We start from the raw sequence: 13658 nt of genomic DNA, 5'->3' as shown, positions 1-13658 counted from the left end.
GGTTGTGGACACTGGAAGCCTGAAGAAGGTGTTGGCAAGGCCATGCTTCCTCTGAAGGCTGTAGGAAAGGAGAACACTTCCTGCCTATTCTAGCTTCTGGCAGCCATTCCCGGCATTCTTTGGCTTGTAAACTCATCCCTGAACTCTCCGCCTCTGTTGTAACAGGACATCTTTCCTGTGTGTCTGTGTCTTCATATGGCTTTCCCTCTTGCTGAGTCTGTGTTCTATTAAGAATACCAGTCATGATGGATTTAGGACCCACCCTAATACATTGTCACTTTATCTTAACTTGATTAAATTTGCAAAGACTTTATTTCCAAATAAGAATATGTGGACATGAATTTTTGGGGGACACTAATCAACCCAGCACACTAAGAGATAGAAAACTTATAATATCCCATAGCACAATAACATGCATTGCTTGGAATAATCTTTTCTCTAGGGTAGAAATAAAACTGATAAAATCAATATGTTATACTATGAAGCAAGAATAATTACCAGTTACCAAGTTGTACAATAGCTAGTCAAACACAAGGGCACATACAAACGTACAGATCGCTGTAGAATGAGATAACCCCAAAGGGTGCACCCAGCATTCCTTTGAAGGGACGCTCAGTAATCTTTTGCCCATTTCAAACTTTACCAGATGTTCCCCCGATATAGTCCAAAAAAAATGAATACAGGAGAAAATTGCATTCAGAATGGAATGCAGGGCAGGAAACCCTAGGATATCACGGAGAGAAAAACCTTTTCCAGCAAAGAAATGAGAAGGCAAGGAGGGTACATCCCATGCCTTCATTTTTGACTCTCTCAGATCCAACTTCAAATGTGTTTGATGAGGAAGAAACTCCAAATAGGGATGGGAAAATCAGGATCATTTGAATGGATGAAATATCTTCCTGGTCATAGCCTGCGACAGGCTGAAGGCCAACTGGAGAGCTTGGGCATTTGGCTCAGCACCACATCTAACACTGGTGGAGTGAGAGTGCAAATTGGACTAGGAAGGAGACTGAATATCTGTGCCTGAGGCTACACCCCTCTCTCCCGATGGTCTGTGGGGATAGGAGAGTGCCCTGTGCTCAGAGCGAGAGGATCCAGAAGGGCTCAGAGGGTGAGGGGAGCAGTGGAGACCCTACACCACATGTGTGAGAACTTCAAGGCAAGAGGCCAATTCTACACCATTTTATTATTTTCTTGCATCTTAAGTAGTAAGCCATCAGTAAAACTTGCAACTTCATTTCAGTAAGAGTGCTGTGGAAAAATAGAGGCAGGTGCATTTGCATGCTCATTCTTCCATTAAGTATTTTTTGAATGCTAAACCCTGGTTAGACAATGGGTTGGTATCCTTATTTCACCAGATTCCCTTTAAGAGGAAAACAGCAGGAAAGACACATTTTAGGCAAAGTTCTGTGCACACACCCCTAACTTCTCCTTTCCTTAGCAGAAATACATCCCTACACAGTTAAAATTCACAGAAATGTCATTAAAATATTCTGCCAATATTTATTTGGTAACTATTTTGTGTCAGGAGGTAGGTGCTGGAGAAAATAATGAGTAACGCACAGACATGGTGTTTGCTTTCCTTCCAGACTAGTAGGGAAAAGACATAATTAAACCATTTCAGTACAACTTAGAAGTGTGATGCCAAGGTCTGTACAGTGTGCTGGAGGAGTATCTATGGCAGGCACTGAATCCAGGCTAATACTCTACCTGCAGACATAGTTGTATTGCTGTTAGGGTATCTACAACTTGCTTAGAAACTTTTTTTAACGTATGCAGTGGATATAAAGTATGTAATACTTGGTTTAAACTACAACCCACTCAAGATTTGAAGGCCCAGCCCTGGTTAATGGGCTAACATATTGTCAGAAAGGCCACAGTTCAGAGGTGATGACTCAAGCAAGTCTGTGATCTTTAACTTGGTCGTTGTTTGAGGCCTTGTTAAATAGCATATTAATGCCAGGAATGGAATATTGTTGGTGAAATTGTTGAGTTAATAATTAGCAAGGCAAATATTATAAATGGACTCTAATGGATGAAGTTAAATATATTCATGAAATGAGGATTGTTTAAAATCTTTGAGAGATGCCCATGCATGAACAGAGGATAAAAATCCAGCAACCCATGTAACCTAGACCTTTAGGGGGTTGGAGCTCTAACTAGTCCTGTGTTCAGCCATTGACATATAGGAATTTCTGGTTATCTGGTGCGGATTCTAAGGGCAAAATAATCCTGCTCTGGATTCGTGTGAGTGCTGAAAGTAAAACTTTCATGAAAGGTAGTGGTGGGAATATTAAAAGGGTCAGAGTCCTGGGACTCCACTGAGCTTAAAAAATAGGTTGCTTGAACTGTTTTGCTCCTACTTGCTGAGGAATGTTGGTTTAATGAGTGTGGCAGAATTTGGTCTTATATTTGCTTTCCTTATAACCTGGAAGCAAGGTTGTGGAACAGGAGCTCATTCTTAGGCAACCACCGTTACTCTCCAGAAAGAACTTGTATGAGTTAAGGTAACACTAACCCATGTAACAGATTAACCTGAAAACCTGTGAGTTGACACTGAAAACACAGTAGCTGAGTGGGGGAGGCTCCTGTCTCAGGCCCTGAGATGTCCAGGGTGATAGAACATGTGGCTCTCAGGCTTGCACTCGGGGTCCACATCCAGCAAGGAGAAGGAGGATCAGGTGTGAGGTTTTCAGGGCTTGGCCTGGTAGCGCCAAACATTACTTCTGCTGGTATAACTGGTCAAAATTCAGTGCTATGGTCCCACCCAGATGTCTGGAACCTAGAAAACATAGTCTCGGGGCAGGAAGTTGCCTCCAGTAGCCCTCACCACTGTGGAAGGGGAGTGTAAATCTCTGGTAGACAGGTAACCCTCTGTGTCCAGAATGTGACTGCTTTTGAGTCAGTACCAATATTGTCCTTAGAGCTGCCCGTTGTTGTGGTGTACCAGAACATGAAATGTAGAAGCAAGAGCCTATTTCATTCCTTTACATGATCAAGAAATATCGATGTCTAAGGCTTAAGTATGATATGATCAATACAATCCAAAGTAATGCGTGAACCCACCAAAGGGAGGGTTGCACTCTGAAAGATGCTTCCTAACCCTAATGAGCCCATCCAAAATAGTAAAATAATTCTTGCAATAAAATTGTGCTTTTGAGTCTTAAAATTATGAAGTTTCCATTTCATATGAAAAAGATTTTTCTTCGCATTCAGGGAGAAAAGCTACATTTGCAAGCCAGTCTTTACTATTCAGTTTATTCCCTCTTCTTCTCCCCCCCTCTCCTCCCCTTCCCATTCTGTTGTCTTTTTATTTTAATTTAAAAATATAAAATTTGGAGGAATGTTTTCAGAAGGGTTTATGAACTTTAAGACAGGAAAGAAGAGGGCGAAACATAGAACAAAAGGCTACAGAAAGGATGAGTATGATTCTGTCCTGCAAACCTTTCACGCCACTACGATGTTCACTCTGTATTGCCTCAGGGCAAGTGGAATTCATACTGATTTTAAAGCTTAATGGGTTTTATCCCTTGTTCTCTAACCATTGGGAAAGCCCAGCAGAGACAAGGGATTTTTTTGGTTACAGATTATCAGACCTTCTTAGACTAGAAGTAAGCAAGTAGTTTGAATTAGGATCTTTGTCTGTCTCAGAAAATCTAGGGTACAGGTCCTGTCCTAGTACATGTCAATCGCTGTTACTCAGCCTACGCAATGTTGTCAAGTACAAGTATGAGATCCTCTTTGGTAAATAATGGTGGCTGCCATTATTCAGAGGGGGTCAGGTTTAGCTACATCTTTCAACCTCCTTACCTCCTTACCAGATTTTTTTTTTTTTTAAAGTCTCAGGCAAAATGCTGCCATGCACACAGACATTTGTCAAACAAACTTTTTTCAACAAGCAGACATAATTCATACAATCCATTCTCTAACCTTAATGGGTTCTTAGCTCTCTGTCTTTTTGTGTGCCTTGACAGTAACTTGCACAGAAGAGCTACTCAAGCGCATGTGCCAATAGTTTAAGGCAGAATTCAGCCAGATTTATATTCAGCATCAGACAGCCAGGTTCCTTCAGCTAAGCGGTTGAATCCAGTTCTATTATAGAATCAGTTTTTACGAGCCTTTTCAAAAGGTGAAGGCTCACTAGATTCTCACTGTCATTTCAGGGTTATAATAGATGTAAATTATTTTATCCAATTTTATATTTTTATTTCATCACTTAGAACTCTGTTTTGAACATCTGTTATCTAATTGACAATCCACAAATTTTCACCATTTTTTTTTTTGCCAGCATTCATTATGCTAATTAACTAAGCTTTGGGTGTTGATCTGATAGTGATAACAGAAAGACCTGTGGTAGCAAGCTCTGGAGTATGGATACTTTCTGATTAAATGCTAGCTGGTCAGGCCTGGTGTAGGAATTCATGTTTCTGTTTTTAGATGTGCATATTAAATATTGTTTTTAAAAGGCAGCGGTGATCTTAAGTGAAAGTTTCTAGAAATAATTAACAATTTTAAGCTGAGAATTAGAGATGTTTGTTTTGTGAATTTTTTCCCCAGAAATCTGTAGCCTACAATGATGAGAGAGGAACACTTAATTTGTTTGGAAATGAGAAACTCAGGGCAATTATATCAGGGTCTGTGAGGGGGAATGGGCTCACTATTGTCCTTGGAGTGTTGGTTACTGATACAGTTTGTAGATTGTTTAGCACATAGCTGGAAATCTGGGAGATTCCACATTTGTAGATAATAGATCAGGTTTTAAATCAGACTTGAGTATAGTTATGAAGCTTCTGATAAGTCTTTGGACATAACTCTCTTCTTTAAAAATAGGAAAACGGGGAAGTGGATGTGACTTTACTGATAGAGCGTCCGATATAGGAGGTCCAAGGTTCAAACCCAGGGCCTCCTGGCCTGTATGGTGACCTGGCCCATGCGCAAGGAGTGCCATGCCATGCAGGGGTGTCCCCCACGTAGGGAAGCCCCACATGCAAGGAAAGCACCCACCCCATGCGAAGAAAAGTGCAGCCCACCTGGGAGTGGCACTGCACACATGGAGAGCTGATGCAGCAAGATGATGCAACGAAAAGAGACACAGATTCCCAGTACTGCTGAGAATGCAAGCAGACACAGAAGAACACACAGCAAATGGACACAAGAGAGCATACAATGGGGTGGGGGGGGGGGGGGAAGGGGAGAGAAATAAATAAAAAATAAATCTTAAAAATAGGAAAATGAATATAGCAATAGTAATCCTATTCTGTGGATTACATTAACAATTGCAAAATCCTTAGCGCAATATTAGGCACATAAAAAATACTCAAAAATGGTAGCTTTTCAGATTCAAGGGACCAAATTTGTGTTTTGCACTAAGATGGATATTTATTTTCTTAAAAATGAACAAACATGGGGTCTTATCTCTGCGGTTGGAGACCTACACAGTAACAGAAAGAATGTTGAATTCCCATTCTGAGAAGTTCTGCTACATTCTCTAATAGAGTGGCAAGAATCCCCCAAGTACATGGGCAGTGCCATTATGCCAGGCCCTTGATATTGATGGTTGTACTTATGAACCTTGTTCTTGTGAAATTGAAACTTAACCTAGTATTATATATTGCCTAAGAGTTACCTCCTGAAAGCCTCCTTATTGCTCAAATGTGGCCTCTCTCTAAGCCAAACTCAGCATATAAACGCATTCCTTTTCCCGTTCCCCCTTGTGCAGGACATGACTCCAGGGGATGAGCCTCCCTGGCACCCAGGGATTATCATCAAGCATCAACTAATGGTGCATTTGGAAAAATACCTGACTAAAAGGGGGAGATATTAAATATGAATGAGTTTTTATGACTAAGAGATTTCAAAATGAGACAGGAGGTTATTCCAGAGGTTACACTTATGCATGTCTCAACAGGATCTCATTGCCTGCCACAGTAAACAGTGCCTCAAACAGTTGGGTTCCTGATGGCTCTAGAGACATCTAGACACTAAAGGCTGGGCAGACAATCTCAGAAATTAGGCAGCCTATCAATGGGCCTTACTTTGGAATATATGCTCCTCAATGTATCAGAATTAATCTCATTTATAATTTCCCTACACATGGCTCTTCTGCCCTGTTTATTTGAACTTGTAATTAGCACTTTATCCATTAAATATATCTCTCAGAGACTTAAATCTTCTCATATGCTGGTTGAACCCTGGATCTCAGCTGAGCTGTGACACCTACTCTCCAGTTCACTGGACTTGCCTAGGACAGCTAACAAAAGAATGACAATGGGCAATGCACATCCCAAAAAACAGAAAGTATCCATAAATGCAAGCAAGCCAGTTCCATCCATCTGTCCCATGGGATCTAAGCCCTGTCTCAATCAGAAGAGGAGTGGGCATCACCATCCCCAAATCCTCAAGTTTGAGGAATGAACAAACATAAGTGGGGAGGGCAACTGTGGACTAAAGTAGACTTGCTATTATTCTAGCAATGGAAGAACTTTTATCATTGATATGAAGACAGTAGCCACTAGAGTTTCTGAGGAGAGGGAGAGGGAAGAGTAGTTGTAACATAGGGCATTTGAGGACATTATTAATATGTATCAATGTTAATATATATCAATAAAATTGATTTATTAAAAAATTTTTTCTTCCTTTTTTTTTTTTGCCAGAGCTCTTTAAATTTTTACCCAAACCATTTTTTTAATGTTCAAATATTCATGGTCCATTGGCTAAAATGCTGAATGTATGTTATCAGTAATAATGATAAATATAGAGGTCTATGGTATTTCAATGAAAAAGGATTGCATTTCCAAGTGTTCAGGAAGATGTGAGGATTTTCTTCTTCCTATAAGTGTAATAAAATACTTCAAATATTTAGCTATTGTAATATGGATTTTAATAATTATCTTAAAGATAATGCTTTATTACACTTGTGATAAAATTGAAACAATGTGCCTTTATATTTTTTTCAGGTAGTTCAAGCTATAATCACCTGGTGAGCCAAAGTCTCAGAACTTAGAGTATGGGATTGCCTTTCTCATAGGACCACCCATTGGGTTCTGGTTGGATTACACCTGGTCTGAAAGACTGAAGTATCCTTCTGCTCTGTTGGATGAGATGACTCCATGTACACACCCTCCCATTGGGGGACGAGGAGGCTCACTAACTCAGAAGAAGCCAAGTTCTCTTTAATTTCACGTATGAATCCTATCAGGGATTTTTGTTGCCTCCTTGACAAGGAAGAGGTTAAGGAAGCACTTTCATTTATTAGGAAATTATATTCACTAAATCATGAGCTAGGTGCTGAAAATGGATGGACACAATATTCATGCTTAACCAATTCACAGAGAGAGATGGACCACCAGTGTGTGTGGGCTGGGTAACAGGTGTATTTGGAAAGGAAGGAGAGATAAGGGTGAAGGCTAGGGAAGTCTCCCAAGAGGTCAAGCTTGAGCCGAGGCTCGGGTGTGAGAACAGGCTGTGTGCCACCGTGCACTGCCAATGGCAATACCAGCCACTTTCCAAAGTAAAGAAGAACTGGATTAGGTTGAGGGATTGCCACGAAAAATGATCTATTATTTAGATCTTAATGGAAGAGCGAATGGATGGATTTTGCTTAGACCAACAGAGTTTTGGACTCATTTAAAATAAATTCCATTCCATGTCATCATCTTTTAGAGCAGACTAGATATAACAATAGCAAAAATAGTAGCTATCTGATTAGAATGTACCAGGCACTGTGCCCAAGCTTTCCATGTATCATCTCATTTAATCCCCACTACAGCTCTTTGGAGTATAATTATTCTCATTTTGCAGATGAGGAATTTGAAATTCAAAGACAGTAAGTACCAGAGATAAGACTAAAACCCAGATCTGTCTGGGTCTTTGGCCTATGGTCTGATTTGCCCATTTTTCTATACCTTTTCTCTTTGATTCAGGGTATGGTTGATTGGTTTTTTGTTCTTTACATTAAAAAAGCAGAAATTAACAGAAGTCCTTAAGAATTGTCTTCTAATCTCTTTTACCCACACTGGAAAATAATGCACCCAGTCACTTAAAGCAGCACATGATTTACTCATATTCACTGTTTTAAATGGAATTATCCAGTAGAGAAAAGAACAAAAGCAAGTCAAATATTTCTCTATTTGTCATACCCCCAGAAAACATGGAATTCATGTGAAGATCTAAGAGTTGTCCAGCACATCTCATTTTTAAATGCTCTTCTGTGTGTTTTCTTCTCCTTTTATTCCTCTATTCAAAAAGGAAATTGGAGGCCTTGTTATTAAACATATTGATGAGGTCTAATGTTTTAAAGACTTATGGGTATTTGAAGCTGTTTGTGATAAAGATAAGAGGTCTGGGAAGAAAATGTGAATTGAGCGAATCCATAGCCAAGACTTCTGGCAAGACTCAGAAGTGAGGATAGTGTTCTGGATTTAGATTTTTACTCCTCAAACTGAATTGTGAGTCCATCTATGAAAATTCCATTCTTTGGGAGACATTCTTTAGAGTCGTCTTCAATAAGAAATACAAAGGGTGGAAAAACACAAACACATGAAAAAATGTTCAAAAACACTAGTGATTAGGGAAATATAAATCAAAACTACAGCGAGATGTAATTTCATACCAATTAGAATGGCCACTATTAAAAACTTGGAAAACTTCAAGTGTTGGAGAGGACGTGAAGAGATAGGAACACTTATTCACTGTTGGTGGGAATGTAGGATTGTACGGCCACTGTGAAATGATCCTGCAATACCACTACTGGGTATATACCCAGAAGAACTGAGAGCAGAGACACGAAGAGACATCTGCACACCAATGTTCATAGCAGCGTTATTCATGATTGTCAAAAGTTGGGAACACCCCAGGTGTCCATCAGCCAGTGAATGAATAAACTGTGGTATAAACACACAATGGAATATTATGCAGCTGTAAGAAGAAATGAAGTTATGAGGTATATGGTAACATAGAGGAACCTGGAGGACATGATGTTGAGTGAAGCAAGCCAGATACAAAAGGACATATACCATATGATTGTGCTATTATGAACTAAATATTTTGTGTAAACTCATGGAGTTAATAATTACAATATAGGTTATAAGAACATAGAATGAGGGTAGAGAATGGAAAGATGATGGTTAATCTGCAGAACTGGCTAAAAGGTTGTTTGTAAATCTTTGGAAATGAATGAAAATGGTGAGAACACATCATGATGTTTGTGAGCAGCAGAGCTATTATATATAAGGTATGACAGTGGTTAAAAGGGAAAGTCGAAGGACATATATTACTAGAAGGAATGCTAAGAAGTATAACATGGGACTGTGTAACATAGTGAAACCTCATGTGAAATAAGAATGTGGGTGATAGTGCATATGTAAGATTGTCTTTACAAAATATAAACACATAAACTTATAGGGAGAGGGAAACAGAAAAGTAGCTATGTATGGTAGGGGAAAGCATAGAGAGATTGAGAGGTGATGAGGTTGTTTTGTTTATTATTATTATTGGAATAATGAAAATGTTCTAATAATGATTAAAGTATAATTAATCATACTTTTTAATGAATGCACATCTATGTGATTATACCGAATACCATTGACTGTACACTTTGGGTGGATTTACACTTTATTTGTGTGTTATCAATAAAGTTGATTTGTTAAAAAAAAGAATAGTCTCCAGTATTTCCACCAGAGGGCAGTAATGATCCCTACTGTATCACCGGCGATGCTGAAGCCTATTTGTCGGCCTGATGGAATAGGGGTAAGGGTGATTAACCCCGTCCGCTCTTGGACAGCAGGATGCATTTGGTTCCATACCCCAATAGAAGATAAAGCAGGGACATTACAACAACAAATGCAGAGCCACAAGGGCTTTTAAATCAGAGCTACCAACAGAACAACATAGTTGCCTTCGTTTGTTGCCTGGGAGGGTATCCAGAACTGCGTTTGGCCCGCTTTGGAAGATGCCGTCAAGGCCTTCAGCGGCACCTGTACGTTGGCACCAACTCTGTGCTCCTTGAAACCGCAGGGAGACCATCTTTCAGACCAGAAAAAGAGGTTGGAATACGGCATTCCATCTGAGGAGCTCAAACATCTCAGTTAACCTGCCTCTGCTGTGGAGTCAGCAGGCCTCTGGTCTCCCATTCCCCTGGCCTCCAGTTCCGCTAATGCAGATGGGTTTATCTGGAGGTAGACACTGCGATGCTCACTTCAGCACCTGGAAAAGGACGTGGAGAGTGGGGTGCGGCGTGGGGCACAGCAGAGAAGTTGAACAGACCTGGCGAAGCCTTGGCCCCTGGCTGGGAGCTCTGGGGGAAGACCTGCCTGTCAGCCCCCGGCACAGGTGAACTGACGTGGTCTCCCCGCGCACCCCTCACCTGGGCTCGGGGAGCTGACCACACTCCCTCTGTCAGACTGCAGGTTCTTCCCGCAAGAAGGCTCGAGGGGCGAACTGTGGCTCCTCCACCCAGTGTGGCTTTCAGTGGAGCGTGGCTTCCTGAATCAAGTTAGAATGTGCGGTCAGAGCAATTGCCAAGGACATGCTACAAAGTAAAGCTACAGAAACGACTTGTGTGCTACAGTGGCCAAAGCCCTGAGCTGTGAAATGAAGCTTGGTTACCCGTTTAAGCCGGATCAATCTGTTAACATCACTAGGGTTTTGCTTGTGATCACTGAGGAGGACGAACTCCGTCACTTCAAGGATCCCGTCCGCATCAAACCCTGGAGAGGGTCTTTACAGTCTTTTCTCCTCCACTGAGTGCTTAAAAGGAGCCTCTTCCTATCATGACAGATAGATCTAGATTTTGGGTCTCGGAAAGAGTTGGTCAAGGGGCTCCCTTCATCTCGATCTGAAAGACCCCATCTTCGATGGAGCCATAGACAAGCTTCCTAGATAATAGTTCTGTTCTATCACGGGGATGGATTTGCTCTTTGATAAAATTATATGCCTTAACCAGACCAACTACTTCTTTTACATATGTGAGATGGGAAGACCAGGTGAATTAAGTAATTTACTTAAAATTACACCAATAAGTTAATGGCAGAGCCAGAATTCAAATTTTTTTTTTGGGGGGGGTGGTTTCGGGGGGTCAGGGATTGAACCCAGGACCTTTCATGTAGAAGCCGGTGCTCAACCACTGAGCCACATCGGCTCCCCTGAGTTGTTTTTTCATTTGTTTTGCTTGTTTTTTTTTTTTTGAGAAGGCATGAAGAACTGAACCCAGGACCTCCCATGTGTGTGGCAGGTGCTCAACTGCGTGAACCCCATCTACTCCCAAAATTTTATGATTCTTAACCCTGTCTTATTTCAGTTTTCTATCATGTGCCAACTTGACCACATACTCGTCCCAGTCATCTCCTGCAATCAGCAACACCAGTAAGATATTAACAAATACAGAGAAATAAATGACGTTTATCGAACACATCAATTTCTTATTAACAGTAGTATTTTTGTTAATAGTAATTTATCCTCAACCCTTCTTTCAACTTATTCCCTTAGTCCCTGTGTTTTCTTTTGTCCCACAAATGCCCATTCTTTGAGCAGCTGATGGTTCAATCTGGAAATCCACCCTGCCTGCCTCCCTTTTTGACTGTGGACCTCTTCCTTCAAATTGCTGTCACCGTTCTGTTAGACGGCATCTTCCTGTACCTGGTGAGGAAGGGTGAGGGAGGTGGTGCAAGTTTCTTCCTGACCGATAGTCAACCTAGAGCAGATTTAATGGACTGTCCATGAGTACCACGAGTGTGTAAGGCAAAGGAGAGGGAATCAGGAGCTGAGAGAGGGGAGCCTGGTAAAAAGGTAGATAGCTAAGGAAAATTTGAGTGTCGCCTGAAATCACCCTGGTTAAAGGAACCACCTCTTACATAGGTTATTATGTCATACATTGTGCCTCGATTATCACATTTAATCATTGCAGCCTCCCAGTGAGGGGGCACTGTTTTCTGTATTACACTATTTCCTGTATTACAGGTCAGAGAACTGAGGCTGGGATGGGCTAAGGACTTTGAGCAAGGTCAGATAGGATCGTCGTGCCTCCCTCCTGCCTTCATTCTCCCTCTCCTCCTTCCTCCCTGCTTTCTTCCTGTTTATTAATTCAATACATAATCAACTACACTATATAATTACATAATAATTCAACACATGATCATTGCAAACACTGACCTACACTGGATTGTGATGTGTGAGACAGAAATAAACAGTTGTTTCTTAAGCCAGTGAGATTTGGTGTGTTTGTGCATGTTTTATGACAGCCCACTCCTAATACAAAATTATTGGTGAGAAGTCTGTCCTTGTGACCTAATACATCAAAAAATTTAATACATAGGAATTTGTTTCCTTTTACTATGGAAAGCACATTTGGAATGGCCTGACAGTTCATTGCAGTACACACAGTTCTAACACATTTCCTGTGTTATGTGCTTATACATAGATTACAGATTAGTTTATTTTAATCTGATACTTTTATTATATTTGTACTACATACAGAGCCTCACACTTCTCATTTCTAATCATTTTTCTATCTGGGTTGTCTCTTAGAATTGTCTTTGTGTTTCTTTTAGTCTGGTAATTTGATTTCTCCAGAAATGTTTCTTTAATCTTTCTTTATGACTTTTAGAGTTTGTAACCACAGATTAGGCATTTTCTATCTTGCTTACAACTTTAAAACTTTGATTTAATATTTGCTCAATGATGAATACAATATATGATTGAATAAATAAATGCTCTGAAACTCATGCACTTTTAATAAGCTCTTTAATGTTGTGTATTAAGTTCAAAATCAGTGATGCATGTTTAAAATTATATGGTTTGGGCATTCCAGAAATTGATATAAAAATATTAATCAAGAGCATGCTCAGAAAAGTATTCATTTTTTAAACCTGAACGTGTCGACATTTATAATTTTTCAGAACAAGATTTCACATTATCTCTGGGAACTTGCCTTTTTACTGGCCGGTGTGAGTATGAAAACTCACCCAGCCGAACTTTGAGAAAATACAGAATTTTTATTTTAATTGGTCCTCCAACAGCTCTGTGAGATGTTTTTGTGAAGAAGCAATGAAAACAGAAACACTGAAATCTATACTTATTTAAGCAGAATAAAAGACAGATTTACTGGAAGAATAATTGTCAGAGAAGATGGTTTCCAGAGCGAATTCCCCGGGCATTGTTCATTTAATTCAGCTGTTGAATAAGTTTGTATTGATACCTACAGCTCTAGTCCAGGCATTGACAATATAAAAATCAATAACATACTGAGTCCAGGCCTGAAGGCATTCATGGATGGAGTCAGTGGGAGGCAGGCATGCAAAGAAGCAATTACTGTACCAAAGCGAATGTTTCTAGGAAAGCACGCGCTGGTGCCTTGTGCAAAGAACAAACACTTGTCCCTTCTTGGGAAAAGCAGGGATGGGCTGATAATGGGATGTCAGCGGGAGTCCATCGAGGAGCAGGGGCATCCCAGACTGATGAAGCGGGGTGAACGTCTCTGTGAAAACAGGGAAAATCGAGTGTTTGGGAAACTGCGAACGATTTCTGTTTGAAGCACAGAGTGAGAAATGGGAGAGGGTGCTGGGTGGAAAGTTTGAAGATGGAGAAAATAACAAGAAACACTGTGTAGGTAATACTGCAGAGATGGAACTTTATCCTAAGGAAATGGGGCGTGTGTGATCTTA

Source organism: Dasypus novemcinctus, chromosome 12 (assembly GCF_030445035.2).
Source record: "Dasypus novemcinctus isolate mDasNov1 chromosome 12, mDasNov1.1.hap2, whole genome shotgun sequence".
NCBI classification, from domain to species: Eukaryota; Metazoa; Chordata; class Mammalia; order Cingulata; family Dasypodidae; genus Dasypus; species Dasypus novemcinctus.
The sequence above is the reverse complement of the archived record's forward strand: the minus strand, read 5'-3'. Positions refer to the sequence as shown.